General features: G+C 42.3%; 1 long non-coding RNA gene across 11 annotated transcripts in view; it reads right to left on the bottom strand.

Annotated features, from left to right (window-relative positions):
• Nucleotides 1-14398, bottom strand: part of LOC132535802 (uncharacterized) — a 156088-nt gene that overhangs the window by 70163 nt on the left and 71527 nt on the right. Inside the window, exon 5 of one of the 11 annotated variants that reach the window (XR_009547514.1) lies at nt 11416-12017. The exons of the other annotated variants lie outside the window; for them this stretch is intronic. This is a non-coding gene — a long non-coding RNA (uncharacterized LOC132535802). Of the gene's footprint in view, nt 1-11415; nt 12018-14398 lie in introns of those variants that run through there. 11 annotated transcript variants of the gene reach the window in all.

Raw genomic sequence — 14398 nt, 5'->3', positions numbered from 1 at the left:
AACAAATAACCCTCAATCAGGTCATCTCTTTGGATGCAAGAAGTCACAGGGACACTACCTAATCTCATGAAATCCTCCCTTTACCAACCCCACTGTGAAAGAATGGGATTCCCCAATCGGACTAGTTCATTGAAGTGGATAGAGAAATCTCTTAGAAACTAGATAAAATGAAATTACAGTAATGCACTAATTGTTTCAGCTCCGCACCTGGCAGATACGAATGTTTGCCTTGAAAACAGCACACCCTGTAACCCCTGCTCTCTCCCTGCTATGTGTTCACTTGTCCATTTGGCTTCTGTAAACACTGCTTGCTTCCTCTCCGGAAGATTAAGAATGGAATGTTCTCCTTGAAACTTTAACCCCAAAAATAAATTAGCAAGGACATGTTAATCACTAATTCATGTAGACACACCCCCCCCCCCAACTCACTTTTCTCTTTAAAGGAGGACGAATTTCAGCCTCAATATCTCAGAGCGATGGGACCAAATTTGGTCCACCCACCGGCCTGGGATCTCTCAGTTGAGATTTGTCTTTGTCTTTTGGTGTTGTCTCTGTGTTAAGTCTGTGTACTGGCCTTATTTTCACTCTTTCAAAATTAAGAATAAATGCCTTATACTTAACTTATATACGGGAGTCGTGTCAGTTTGTGTGGGTTCGGATCAGAAGTGCTCTTTCACCACCCCTAACCAAATAGATACAGTGACCTGAAGGGAAGAGTGGAAATGTTGAGAATCCTCTGTACACCACTAGATATGAATCACTATCCTAAGAATTTCTCCGTAGAAGACAGGCTGTGCCTTTCTAGAAGGGTACACAGGAAACTAGGACACTGTCCCCATGAAAGGTGGGCCCTAAACCCCTAAAGTCTTACAGACATGAAAAGGGGGATCCACAGACACATAATTTTTTTCTTTATTGAGGGGATTAATGGTTTATAGTCAACAGTAAAATACAGTAGTTTGTACATATATAAGATTTCTCAGTTTTCCCCATAACAGTCTAACCCCCATTAAGTCCTCCTCTGTTATCCTGTTACAGGACTTGAACACTTCCCACCCCAGAGTCTTTTACTTTGGTGCAATACACCATCAAAACATTTTTTTAAATGCATACATTTGTGGTCCAAGAGGTGGTGCAGTGATAAGGCTTTGGACTCTTAAGCATGAGGTCCTGAGTTCGATCCGCGGCAGCACATGTGCCAGAGTGATGTCTGATTCTTTCTCCTCCTATCTTTCTCATTAATAAATAAAATCTTTAAAAAATTAAAAAAAATTTTTAAATGCACACATTTATTTTTAATTTTATTTTCTTTTATTTGTATTTAACCAGAGCACAGCTTAGCTCTGGCCTACTGTGGTACTAAGAGACTGAATTTAGGACCTCTGTGGCAGGCCTGAAAATCTTGTTTTTTTTTTTTGATAGGACAGAGAAATTGAGAGGGGAGGGAAGACTGGGAGGAGGAAAGATAGACACCTGTAGAGCAGGGGAGATAGCATGATGGTTATGCAAACAGATTCTCATGCCTGAGGCTCCAAAGTCCCAGGTTCAATCCCCCGCACCACTATAAGCCAGAGCTGAGCAGTGCTCTGGTGTTTTTTTCTCTCTCTCCCTCTGTATCTCTCTCAAAAATAAAATATTAAAAAAAAAAGACACCTGTAGACCTGCTTCACCTCCTGCGAAGCGACCCCCCCCCCCCCCCCCCCGCAGGTGGGGAGCTGGGGGTTTTCAACCAGGATCCTCACACCAGTCTGCACCTTGTGCACTTAACCCACTGAGCTACTGCCCAGGCCCCCAGGCCTGAAAATCTTTTGCCTAACCATTAAGCTCTCTCTGGCCCTCAGTACACTTTTTTTTTTTTTTTTTTTTACACACAACTGCAGAGACACTACCTCCGAAAAGAAAAGAATAATGAAAAAAAAAAAAAGCAAAAAACCAGAAAAACAGGATTCAACACCACTAGGATTTAGATGCCTTTTAATGAACCCAAGATGTAATATACATATATTTATTTTTTTAAATTTTTAAAAAAATATTTATTCCCTTTTGTTGCCCTTGTTGCTTTTATTGTTGTCTTGATGTCATTGTTGTTGGATAGGACAGAGAGAAATGGAGAGAGGAGGGGAAGACAGAAGCGGAGAGAAAGACAGATACCTGCAGACCTGCTTCACCGCCTGTGAAGGGAACCCTCTGCAGGTGGGGAGCCGGGGGCTCGAACCGGGATCTAAAAGCTGATCCTTGCGCCATGTGCGCTTAACCGGCTGAGCTACCGACCAACTCGCATTTATTTATTTTTAATTTACAAAGGGCAGAAGCCATGGTAAAGAATTGACATATCTGAAGCAACAGTGCCATCAAGTGGATGGTACTTGGGTTGTGAGTAACAAGCAAGGTCTATGGGTGGGGGGGGGGTGTAGAGGGAGGAAAAAGACTATAATGGGAGGAAGGGCGAGTTTGAGGTTACTCAAGAGGACCCCGTCACCTGAACTTATGTGGAAACAACACCAAGTGCATGGATGCCAGCTCTTGCACTAAGAAAAGTGCTGAGAGACAGGCCTTCAGGGTAAAGAGGCCATGGGAGTGGGGCCTGTCAGCCGCCATGTTCTGTTAACACCTGTCCCAGCTCCTAGTCCAGGAACATGGCTCCCCAATCCTTGAATGTAGACACCAGAATACCCAGTGGTGTTCCTGTGTTCTCAGGGTACTGGTGGCTGTAGACAAACAAGCTTCCACTTCTCTAGACACATCAGAATTGTCTGTGGTAAATATTGTTATCATTTCTTGGCCAAACTTCCTGTTCGTTCTTGTTTTCCTTTACTGAATCTTCACTGCTCTAAGAACATTTTTAGATCAAGATAGGTCGGCAAAATAACTCAGCTATACAGTGTTTTTGGTTTGTCAGGAGCACAAAGGAGGTTCCATCCTGGCCCCATACCACTGGAGGAAACTTTCCTTCTCAGTCTCAATCTGGGGGAGAAAAAAAAAAAGTCCAGAGGGTGAAGCCCCTAGTGTGTGTGTTGGGGGGGGGGGTAGAGAGAAAAAGCTAGACACTTCACACCATGAAAGTGTCCTTTAAAGCAATGAGGGGCCATACTGGAACCCCCTTTGTGTGCATAACAAAATAGGCATACAATTCCAGGTATCTTGCCCACCCACCAGAACAAAACAAGTTTATTGCCACCAGGGTCTTAACCAGGCCTTAACTAAGAATTCACTGTTCCTAATGGATTTTTTTTCTCTCTTTAAAACTTTTTTCTTTTTATTTGATAGGACAGAAAAATTGAGAGGTGTGGAGAGATAGAAAGCACGAAAGAGAGACACCTGTAGCACTGCTTCTCCCCTGCAAGTGGGGAACTGGGATTGAACCTACGTCCTTGTACATGGTAATATGTGCTCAACCTAGTGTGCTACCACCCAACCCCTAAAACAAATTTTAAAAAATGTTTGAAATAAATAAATGTATGGGGAGATGGGCAGTAGTGCAACAGGTTAAGCGCAAGTGGCACAAAATGCAAGGACCAGCGTAAGGATACCGGTTTGAGCCCTGGGCACCCCATCTGCAGGGGAGTCGCTTCACAGGTGATGAAGCAGGTCTGCAGGTGTCTTATCTTTCTCTCTCCCTCTCTGTCTTCCCCTCCTCTCTCCATTTCTCTCTGGGATCATTCCCCTCCTCTCTCCATTTCTCTCCAGGATCCTTACGCTGGTCCTTGCGCTTTTCAACAGGTGCTCTGAATCCGCTGCACTACCTACCACCTGACTCCCGAAATGAAGGTACTCATGCCACCTCTATTTGTGAAAAGTAAATCTCCTGGCTCCTAGAATATCCGAGGTATCTATGAAAGAACAAGGGTGGTTGGAAGATTTTGAACCTGAACTGGAGTTATATTTGATTGTTGCATCCTGTGCTTCTTGTAAACCTGAGAATCCAGAAACTTCACTAGCCCATCTCACTCCTGCAATGAAGGCTATGATCTAGGAATTGCCATGTGTGCTTCTTCTTTTTCTAGCGTTTGCCCTTCTTCCGTAGCCAGTCACCAGCGTCAGGTTGAGCCTGATGTAAAGTTTCGAGACCTCCTTTGAATCTGGAGAGGTGGCAGTCGTTGACTATGTGGGTCATAGTCTGTCTGGAGCCGCAGGGGCAGTTCGGGTCGTCTCTGGCTCCCCAGCGATGGAACATAGCGGCACACCGGCCATGGCCTGTTCGATAGCGATTGAGGAGGGCCCAATCATAACGTGCTAGGTCAAAGCCGGGTTGACGCTTGCAGGGGTCTGTGATGAGGTGTTTGTTCTTTACCTCAGCTCACTGCCAACTCTGTTTCCAAGAGTGTGGAACAGAGAAGTTCAGTGTAGGCGTATAAAGTTTGAGGCGTTTCCTGAATTTCATTCTTTTACATATTACTATTTGTTTCCCCCCCACAATTAACTAAAGAGATTTCCCCCCCCTTCTTCAGTCCATGTTTTTACCCCCATTCCACTGACTAGCTATACATATATATGTGGATTGTGGACTCTCAGTTCTTTATTTTTTTATAGTTTTGTTTTTTATTTTTTTTTTAAATTATCTTTTATTGGATAGAGACAGACACTGAGATTGTAGTGGAGACAGAGAGGGAGAAAGAGAGACACCTGCAGCACTGCTTCATGACTTGCAAAGCTTTCCCCCTGCAGGTGGGGACCGGGGGCTCAAACCTGGGTCCTAAAGCACTGTAACATGTGCTCTCAACCAGGTGCACCACCACCCAGCCCCTCTCAGTTCTTTCTAAAGAGCAGTGTTTCTACTTTTGATCCAGTACCACACTAATTTAATTGTTATACTTTTGTAGTATAGTTTGATTACAGGTACTAAGATTCATCCACTCTATTTTCTCAGCACTGCTTTGGCAATCTGAGGAATGTCATGGTTCCAAACACATTTTAGTCAAATTTGTTCTAGTCGCTTAATGAATATTACCTGAATTTTTATAAAAACTGTATTGAACCTGTATACTACTTTGGGAAGTGTGATCATTCTAATGCTGACTCTAGCAATCAATGAGGAAGGAATACGACCTTTTCCTTGTCTCTTCTATTCCTTTTAACAGTGCTTTTTTCCCCCATAGAATTATTTTAGTTTATTTAAATTGTTAAGTGAAATATGAAACTAAATTTGTAGAACTGAATTAATAGGGATTGGTGTACAAATGTTCCACTTTGTAAAATCTATTCCAAGGATTCTGATTATTTTATCATCCAATGGTTAGTGTGATTATTTTATTAAATTTCTCTTTATTTGTATAGACAAGGCTGAGACACTTGTTATTTATGGTACAATACTGCCATCAAGCGGATGATTTTTGCCAATTGCTTTAGCCCCCTGCATTGTCATTTCCTGGGGAGGAATGACCAAGGAGTGAAGTTATGGACAGCTGACATTTTATTCAGAAAGCCAGATTCACTAAAATAGAAGAATGTACATGTGGATATTTGGTAAAAGTCATATAGGGCCTAAGAAATTCTAGAGACTGGAAACTAGACCACAAAGACACAACTCCCTGTGCTTGTGTAAACTGGAGATGCCATGTTTGGGCGGGACTACGGAAGCCTTCAGGTTCCTGATTTCTCAACCAGCAAGGGCCTCTAGGGGCATTCGTTTTGGCATCCTGTCTTTATAACAAGTCAAATGAAAGAACAACTGTGATTCTGCCGGCCTTCGGTCTTCGGTAGATTTAGATGTTGAGCTAGAGAAACTGCTTGGTCTCTGGGCCAGGGATCTATAGCTGATTGTTGTGTCCTGTACTGTTGGGAGATGAGAATCCACGCACTTCACTAGCCATCCTCACTCCTGAGCTGAGGCTTGTGATCCAGGAATCAGAAGCTGTCAGAGCTTCAGCTCCTTCCTGGATATCATGGCGGCTACTGAGGCCACACCCCCATAAGATATCTGAGCCCAGCAATTCTGGGATCTGCGTCTTTTGGGGGTGACATTGGCTCCTACCTCCTCGGATAGCTTTTAGTTCGCCTTGTCGATGTATGGTGACTGGCATGAGCTCCAGAACATTCTGAATGTCCTACACAGCATTTCCAGGTTTTATTACTGACAGTGCTAGGGACAGACAGCACATACTGGAGTTCTTGCTCAAAAATCAGTCGCTTGATGGCACTGTTGTACTAGAAATATCAAAATTCCTCTGCGCTGCCTTTCCATCCACCCTTTGAAATGTCAAAAAAAACAAAACAAAACAAAAAAACACCTTAAGACCTTAAGAGCAGCCAGGAACTAAACTATGTAATTTAAACTTGCAAGATAGAAGTCCCCATTTTGACACTCAGCTACACATAAACGTCTGGTGTTCTCTCTCTCAAATCATTCCAGTAAATAAAAAGTACTTTTAAAAATTATTAATGACATAATAGATGTTTACAAGATTATAAGATAACATGATAGTTCTACACTGCACCTGCTGAAGTTCGGTATGCCCATCACCAAGGCTAACCACCATAGTTTTCAGTCTTTTTTTTTTTTTTTTAATATTTATTTATTCCCTTTTCTTGCCCTTGTTTTATTGTTGTAGTTATTGATGTCGTTGTTGTTGGATAGGACAGAGAAAAATGGAGAGAGGAGGGGAAGACACAGCTGCAGACCTGCTTCACAGCTTGTGAAGCACCCACCCTGCAGGTGAGGAGTCTGGCGCTCCAACCGAGATTCTTACACTGGTCCTTGAGCTTTGCACCACTTGTGTTTAACACTCTGCGCTACCACCCAACTCCCTTCACAAAGTCTTTAAGACAATTCTATCTATCTTCTATCTATCTATCTCTATATACATATATGTATATGCAAGTTCATTTGCTTTATTAGATTCCACGAGTCAGATCATTTTGCAATTGTCTTTCATCTTCATACTTATTTCTGTATATATAATCACCTATTACATCCATTTTCCTCCAAATGTCACGATTTTTAATGCACAGTAGTGCTCCATGGAACCTCTGGCTCCCCACCTGCAGGGGAGTCACTTCAGAAGGGGTGAAGCAGGTCTGCAGGTGTCTGTTTTCCTCTACCCCTCTCTGTCTTCCCCTCCTCTCTCCATTTCTCTCTGTCCTATTCAACAACGACGACAACAGCAGCAACAACAACAATAAAACAACAAGGGCAACAAAAGGGAAAATAAATAATAATGAAAAAATATGACTGAATATATAGAGTTTGGTGTACAAATGTTCCACGTACATTATAAAATCGATTCCGATGGGAGTTGGGCGGTAGCACAGCATGTTAAGCGCAGGTGGCTCAAAGTGCAAGGACCTGCAAAAGGATCCCGTCCAAGCCCCTGTCTCCCCACCTGCAGGGGAGTCACTTCACAGGCAGTGAAGCAGGTCTGCAGGTATCTATCTTTTCTCTCTCTGTCTTCCCCTCTTCTCTCCATTTCTCTCTGTCCTATCTAACAACGATGAAATCAAACAACAATAATGACTACAACAACAATAAAAAAGGGCAACAAACAGGAAAATAAATAAGTAAATATAAAAAATTAAAAAATATATATTCCAAGGTTTGTGATTCTTTTATCATTCCAATTGTTAGTGTGATTACTTTCTTTTTTAAAATTGGCCTCTAGGGTTATCAGTGAGGCTCATTGCTTGCACTAAGAAAAAAACTCCTGGAGGCTTCCCCCCCTTTTTGTTGCCCATCATTGTTATTATTGTTGTTAATAATTGCTGTCCTGGTAGTTGGATATGACAGAGAATTCAAGAGAGGACAGGAAGACAGAGAGGAGGAGAAAAAGACACCTGTAGAACTGCTTCACTGCTATTGCAGTGGACCCCCTGCAGTTGGGCGGCCTGGAGCTCTACAGGATCCTTATGCTGGTCCTTGTGCTTTGCACAATTTGCGCGTAACGTGGTGTACTACCACGCTGCTCTGGTGATGACTTTAATTTCTTTCTCTTCTATTTTATATTTGTATAGACGATAGGCCGCTGGCTATTTCTGGTACAATACTGCCATCAAGCGGATGATTTTTGCCAATTGCTTTAGTCCTGCACTATCATTTCCCGGGGAGGAATGACAAGGGAGTGAAGTCATGGACAGCTGGCATTTTATTCAGAAAGCCAAGACAAGATTCACTGACATAGAAAAACCTGCATGTGGATATTTTGGTAAAAGTCATATAGGGCCTTGGAAATTCTAGAGAAAGGAACTCAGACAACTCAAATATAACTTCCTGTGCCTTGTGAGCTGGAGGATGCCATATTTGGGTGAGACTACGGAAGCCTTCAGGTTCCTGAATTCTCAGTGAGCAAATGCCTCCACGGGACATTCCTTTGGCATCCTTTTCTTTATACCAAGGTTGACAGGAGCACAGGGTCCTGGACACCTCTGTGATCATGGTGAAGTCATATGAAAAATCAACGTTCGTTTAGTTGGTGTTCGGTAGATTTAGATGCTGAGCCGGAGAAACTGCTTGGTCTCTGGGCCAGGGAGCTATAGGTGATTGTTGTGTCCTGTATTTCTTGGGAGATGAGAATCCACGCACTTCACTAGCCATCCTCACTCCTGAGCTGAGGCTTGTGATCCAGGAATCAGAAGCTGTCAGAGCTTCAGCTCCTTCCTGGATATCATGGCGGCTACTGAGGCCACACCCCCATAAGATATCTGAGCCCAGCAATTCTGGGATCTGCTGTCTTTTGGGGGTGACATTGGCTCCTACCTCCTCGGATAGCTTTTAGTTCGCCTTGAGTACCAGAACATTCTGAATGTCCTACACAGCATCTCCAGGTTTTATTACTGACAGTGCTAGGGACAGACAGCACATACTGGAGTTCTTACTCAAAAATCAGTCGCTTGATGGCACTGTTGTACTAGAAATATCAAAATTCCTCTGCGCTGCCTTTCCATCCACCCTTTGAAATGAAAAAAAAAAAAAAAGTGCCATTAAGAGCAGCCAGGAATTGGTATATTCGTCAAACTATATAATTTCAGACATGAAAGATAGAAGTCCCCATTATGACACCCAGCTACACATAAACGTCTGGGGTTCTCTCTCTCTCCAATCATTCCAGTAAATAAAAAAATTAATTTTAAAAATTATTGATGACATAATAGTGGTTTACAAGATTATAAGATAACAGGTGTTAGTTTAGTTCTACACTGCACCTGCAGAAGTTCGGTATACCCATCACACCAAGGTTAACCACCATAGTTTTCACAAAGGCTTTTTTTTAAAAAAATATTTATTTATTCCCTCTTGTTGTCCTTGGAGTTTTATTGCTGTAGTTGTTGATGTTAGATAGGACAGAGAGAAATGGAGAGAGAGGGGAAGACAGAGTGTGGGAGAGAAAGATAGACACCCGCAGACCTGCTTCACCACTTGTGAAGTGACCACCATGCAGGTGGGGAGGTGGGGAGCCTGGGGCTTGAACCGGCATCCTTACATTGGTCCTTGTGCTTTGTGCCACTTGTGCTTAACTCGCTGTGCTCCCGACCCAATCCCTTCACAAAGTCTTTAAGACAAATCTGTCTGTCTGTCTATCTATCTCTCTGTCTATCTATATACATATATGCAAGTTCATTTGCTTTATTTCTTTAGATTCCACATGAGTCAGATCATTTTGCAATTGTCTTTCATCTCCGTACTTACTTCCGTATATATAATCACCTCTTATTACATCCATTTTCCTTCAAATATCATGATTTTTACTGCACAGTAGTGCTCCATGAAGTATATATTACATAACTTCTCTATCTACCATTGATGGACATTTAATCTGCTTCCACTGTTTTCCTACTGTGAAATATGCAAGTACGGAATAGTGTTTCTACCTTTGTCCTAGTACCACACCATTTTAATTACTATAACTTTGTATTGTAATTTGATGACAGGTAGTGATTCATCCACTCCATTTTTCTCAGGATTGCTCTGGCAATTAGGGGGACTTCTGTCTTAACAAACATATTTTAGTCCTGCTTGTTCTCATTCCTTAATGAATATTACTGGAATTTTTTAAAAAATTGCATTGAGGGCGGAGGGTAGATAGCATAATGGTAATGTAAAGAGACTCTCATGCCTGAGGCTCCAGAGCCCCAGGTTCAATCCCCCACACCACCATAAGGCAGTGATGAACAGTGCTCTGGTAAAAAAAAAAAAATTGCATTGAATCTGTATAATGCTTTGGGTAGTGTGATCATTGTAATGATGCTGACTGTAGCAATCAATGAGGAAGGAACATCATCTCTGCTATTTCTTTCAGCAGAGTTCTTTTTTTCTTAGAAATATTTCAGTTTATCTAAATTGTTAAGTAAAACATGAAACTGAATTGATAGGGTTTGGTGTATACATGTACTTTATAAAATCTATTCCGAGGTTTGTGATTATTTTATCATTCCAATTGTTGGTATGATTACTATCTTTTTTTTTTTTTTTTTTTTGCCTCCAGGGTTATCCCTGAGGCTCCTTGCCTGCACTAAGAAAAAGTTCCTGGACGCTTCCCCCACCCCTTTTGTTGCCCATCTTTGTTACTATTATTATTGTTAATAATTGCTGTCGTAGTATTTGGATATGACAGAATTCAAGAGAGGACAGGAAGACAGAGAGGAGGAGATAAAGATAGACACCTGTAGAACTGCTTCACTGCTATTGCAGTGGACCCCCTGAAGGTGTGTGTGGGGGGCTCAAACCAGTATTCTTTTTTTTAATATTTATTTTATTTATTTATTCCCTTTTGTTGCCCTTGTTGTTTTATTGTTGAAGTTATTATTGTTGTTGTTGTTGGATAGGACAGTGAGAAATGGAGAGAGGAAGGGAAGACAGAGAGGAGGAGAGAAAGATAGGCACCTGCAGACCTGCTTCACCGCCTGTGAAGCGACTCCCCTGCAGGTGGGGAGCCGGGGTTCGAACCGGGATCCTTATGCCGGTCCTTGTGCTTTGCGCCACCTGCGCTTAACCTGCTGCGCTACAGCCCGACTCCCCTCTAACCAGTATTCTTATGCGGGTCCTTGTGCTTTGTGATATATGCGCTTAACCCGATTTACTACCGCCCTGTCCAGGTGATGACTTTCTTAATTTCCTTCTCTTCTATTTCATATTTGTATAGACAAAGATGGGCCGCTGGCTATTTCTGGTACAATACTGCCATCACGCGGTTGATTTATGCCAATTGCTTTAGTCCTGCACTATCATTTCCTGGGGAGGAATGACAAGGGAGTGAAGTCATGGACAGGTGACATTTTATTCAGAAAGCCAAGATTCACTGGCATAGAAAAACGTACATGTGGATATTTTGGTAAAAGTCATATAGGGCCTTGGAAATTCTAGAGAAAAGAACCCAGACAACTCAAATACAACTTCCTGTGCCTTGTGAGCTGGAGGATGCCATATTTGGGTGAGACTACGGAAGCCTTCAGGTTCCATAATTCTCAGTGAGCAAATGCCTCCACGGGACATTCCTTTGGCATCCTTTTCTTTATACCAAGGTTGACAGGAGACATGGACACCTCTGTGATCATGGTGAAGTCATATGAAAAAACAACGTTCCTTCAGTTGGTGTTTGGTAGATTTAGATGCTGAGCCGGTGAAACTGCTTGGTCTCTGGGCCAGGGAGCTATAGGTGATTGTTGTGTCCTGTATTTCTTGGGAGATGAGAATCCACGCACTTCACTAGCCATCCTCACTCCTGAGCTGAGGCTTGTGATTCAGGAATCAGAAGCTGTCAGAGCTTCAGCTCCTTCCTGGATATCATGGCGGCTACTGAGGCCACACCCCCATAAGATATCTGAGCCCAGCAATTCTGGGATCTGCTGTCTTTTGGGGGTGACATTGGCTCCTACCTCCTCGGATAGCTTTTAGTTCGCCTTGTCGATGTATGGTGACTGGCATGAGCTCCAGAACATTCTGAATGTCCTACACAGCATTTCCAGGTTTTATTACTGACAGTGCTAGGGACAGACAGCACATACTGGAGTTCTTGCTCAAAAATCAGTCGCTTGATGGCACTGTTGTACTAGAAATATCAAAATTCCTCTGCGCTGCCTTTCCATCCACCCTTTGAAATGACAAAAAAAAAAAAAGAAAGAAAAAGAAAACCCAAGAGCAACTAGGAATTGGTTTGTAGTCTTGTGTGTTTTCTCTCTAATCATTCCAGCAAATAAAAAAATAATTTTAAAAATTATTAATGGCTCAACAGTGGCTTACAAGATCATAAGATAACAGATTTATATTTCGATACTGCAACTGCCAAAGTTCTGTATGCCCACCACCAGGGATAAACACCATAGTTTCCCTAAAGTCTTTAAGACACACACACAGACACACACACACACACACACACACACACACACACACACACACACACACACACGTTTATATATATGCCACTTCATGTACTTCATGTCTTTAGATTCCACATAAGTAAAATCACTAAATCACTTTGTAATTGTCTTTCATCTTCATACTTATTTCTATCTATATAATCACCTCTTATTATATCCACTTTCCTCCAAATGTCATGATTTTTATTGCACAGTAGTGTTCCATGGAGTATATATTTCATAACTTCTCTATCTACTCATATGTCAATGGGCATTTAATCTGCTTCCACTGTTTTCCTACTATGAAAAATGCAAGTATGGAATAGTGTTTCTACTTTTGACCGAGTACCACACCATTTTACTATAACTTTGTACTATAATTAGATGACAGGTACAGTGATTCATCCACTCTGTTTTTCTCAGGATTGCTTTGGCAATTAGGGGACGTCTGTCTTTCCAAACATGTTTTAGTCCTGCTTGTTCTCCTCCCTTAATGAATATTACTGGAATTTTTATAAAAACTGCACTGAATCTTTATAATACTTTCAGGAGTATGATCATTCTAATGATGTTGATACTAGCATTCAGTGAGGAAGGAATACATTTTCTATGTCTCTTCTATTTCTTTTAACATTTTTTCTTAGTATTATTTCAGTTTATTTATAAGGGTTGGTATAAATGTTCCACTTACTTGTAAAATCTACTCCAAATTTCCTGATTATTTTATCATTCAATAGTTAGTGTGATTATTTTCTTAAATTTCCTTCTTTTCGGGAGTCGGGCGGTAGCGCAGCGGGTTAAGCGCATGTGGCACAAAGCGCAAGGACCGGCATAAAGACCCCGGTTCGAGCCTCTGGCTCCCCACCTGCAGGGGAGTCGCTTCACAGGCGGTGAAGCAGATCTGCAGGTGTCTATCTTTCTCTCTCCCTCTCTGTCTTCCCCTCCTCTCTCCATTTCTCTCTGTCCTTACATTAATAACAACAACAATAATAACTACATCGATAAAAAAACAACAAGGGCAACAAACGGGAATAAATAAATATTATTAAAAAAATTTCCTTCTTTTCTATTTTATTTGTGCAGACAAGGATGGGCCACTTACTATTTCTGGTATAATACTGCCATCAAGCGGATGATTTTTGCCAATTGCTTTAGTCCTGCACTATCATTTCCCGGGGAGGAATGACAATGGAGTGAAGTCATGGACAGGAGACATTTTATTCAGAAAGCCAAGATTCAGTGGAATAGAAAAAACGTGCATGTGGATATTTTGGTAAAAGTGTATAGGGCCTAAGAAATTCTAGAGACAGGAGCCGAGACCACTCAAACAACTCTATTAACTTCTGTGTGGTAGACTGCCATGTTTGGGTAGGGCTACGGAAGCCTACAGGTTCCTGAATTCTCAATGAGCAAGCACCTCCATGGGGAATTCTTTTTGGCATCCTTTACCTCAGAGCAAAGCTTATAGGAGCAAAGGGACCAGGATACCTTTATGATCATGGTAGAGTAAAATGGAAAGAACAACTTTCGTTTTGCTGGTCTTTGGTGGATTTAGATGCTGAGCTGGAAAAACTGCTAGGTCTCTGATTGTTGTGTCACGTATTTCTTGGGAGTGAGAAGTCAGGGACTTTACTAGCCATCCTCACTTCTGCAATGAGGGTTCTGATCCAAGGATCAGAAGCTGTCAGACCTTCAGCTCCTCCCTGGATATCATGGCGGCTCTTGAGGCCACACCTCCACGTGATATCTGAGCCCAGATTTTCTAGAATCTTGGAACCCTGGTTGAGAGACCCTTCGGTGGTTTTTAGTTTCCTTGTGGATATACGGTGATTCGCATGAGCTCTATTATTTTTCGAGTGACCTACAAGGCATCTCTAGCTCTTATGACAGATAACTCAATTATCTCAAGGGATAGACAGTATGTATTAGAATTCTTGCTTCAGGGGGTCGGGCGGTGGCGCAGTGGGTTAAGCGCATGTGGCGCAAAGCGCAGGGACCGGCGTAAGGATCCCAGTTCGAGCCCCCGGCTCCCCACCTGCAGGGGAGTCGCTTCACGGGCGGTGAAGCAGGTCTGCAGGTGTCTATCTTTCTCTCCCCTTCTCTGTCTTCCCCTCCT

This window comes from Erinaceus europaeus, chromosome X (genome assembly GCF_950295315.1).
Source record: "Erinaceus europaeus chromosome X, mEriEur2.1, whole genome shotgun sequence".
Taxonomy (NCBI): domain Eukaryota; kingdom Metazoa; phylum Chordata; class Mammalia; order Eulipotyphla; family Erinaceidae; genus Erinaceus; species Erinaceus europaeus.
Note: the sequence above shows the minus strand (reverse complement) of the source record. Positions and strands in the feature narration are given on the sequence as shown.